Raw genomic sequence first — 1,913 nt, 5'->3', positions numbered from 1 at the left:
ATTAACCATGTAATATCTGCTGTATATTATTATGTTAAGTGTTTACAATACATTAACCATGTAATATCAGCTATATATTATTATGTTAAGTGTTGATAATACATTAACCATGTAATATCAGCTATATATTATTATGTTAAGTGTTGATAATACATTAACCATGTAATATCAGCTATATATTATATGTTAAGTGTTGGCAATACATTAACCATGGAATATCAGGTGTATATTATTATGTTAAGTGTTGAAAATACATTAACCATGGAATATCAGCTGTATATTATTATGTTAAGTGTCAACAATACATTAACCATGTAATATCAGCTTTATATTATTATGTTAAGTGTTGACACTACATTAACCATGTAATATCAGCTATATATTATTATGTTAAAAGTTGGCAATACATTAACCATGGAATATCAGGTGTATATTATTATGTTAAGTGTTGAAAATACATTAACCATGGAATATCAGCTGTATATTAGTATGTTAAGTGTTAACAATACATTAACCATGTAATATCAGCTTTATATTATTATGTTAAGTGTTGACACTACATTAACCATGTAATATCAGCTGTATATTATTATGTTAAGTGTTGACAGTACATTAAGTGTGGAATATCAGCTGTATATTATTATGTTAAGTGTTGACAATACATTAACCATGTAATATCAGCTGTATATTATTATTTTAAGTGTTGACAATACATTAACTGTGAAATATCACCTGTATATTATTATGTTAAGTGTTGATAATACATTAACGATGTAATATCAGCTTTATATTATTATGTTAAGTGTTGACAATCCATTAACCATGTAATATCAGCTGTATATTATTATGTTAAGTATTGACAATACCTTAACTGTGGAATATCAGCTGTATATTATCATGTTAAATGTTGATAATACATTAACTGTGAAATATCAGCTGTATAATATTATGTTAAGTGTTGATAATACATTAACCATGTAATATCAGCTGTATATTATTATGTTAATTTTTGACAATCCATTAACCCTATAATATCAGCTGTATATTATTATATTATATGTTGATGATACATAACCTGTGGAATATCAGCTGTATATTATTATGTTAAGTATTGACAATACATTAACTGTGGAATATCAGCTGTATAATATCATGTTAAATGTTGACAATACATTAATTGTGGAATATCAGCTGTATATTATTCTATTATGTGTTGACAATACATTAACTGTGGAATATCTCTGTATATTATTATATTAAGTGTTGACAATATATTAACTGTGGAATATCTGCTGTATATTATTATGCTAAGTGTTGACAATACATTAACTGGGGAATATCTCCTGTATATTATTATGTTAATTGTTGAAAATACATTAACCATGTAATATCAGCTATATATTATTACGTTAAGTGTTGGCAATACATTAACCATGGAATATCAGGTGTATATTATTATGTTAAGTGTTGAAAATACATAAACCATGGGATATCAGCTGTATATTATTATGTTAAGTGTTAACAATACATTAACCATGGAATATCAGTTGTATATTATTATATTATGTGTTGACAATACATTAACTGTATAATTACAGCCGTATATTATTATGTTATGTGTTGACAATACATTAACTGTGGCATATCAGCTGTATCTTATTATTATAAGTGTTGTTAATACATTAACAATGGAATATCAGCTGTATATTATTATATTATGTGTTTACAATACATTAACAGTGGAATATCAGCTGTATATTATTATTATAAGTGTTGACATTAACAATAAATTAACCATGGAATATCAGCTGTATATTATTATATTATGTGTTGACAATACATTAACTGTGGAATATCAGCTGTATATTATTATTATAAGTGTTGACATTAACAATAAATTAACCATGGAATAT

The sequence above is a fragment of the Limulus polyphemus genome, unplaced genomic scaffold (assembly GCF_000517525.1).
Source record: "Limulus polyphemus unplaced genomic scaffold, Limulus_polyphemus-2.1.2 Scaffold35, whole genome shotgun sequence".
NCBI lineage: Eukaryota > Metazoa > Arthropoda > Merostomata > Xiphosura > Limulidae > Limulus > Limulus polyphemus.
This window is presented reverse-complemented; position numbering follows the sequence as displayed.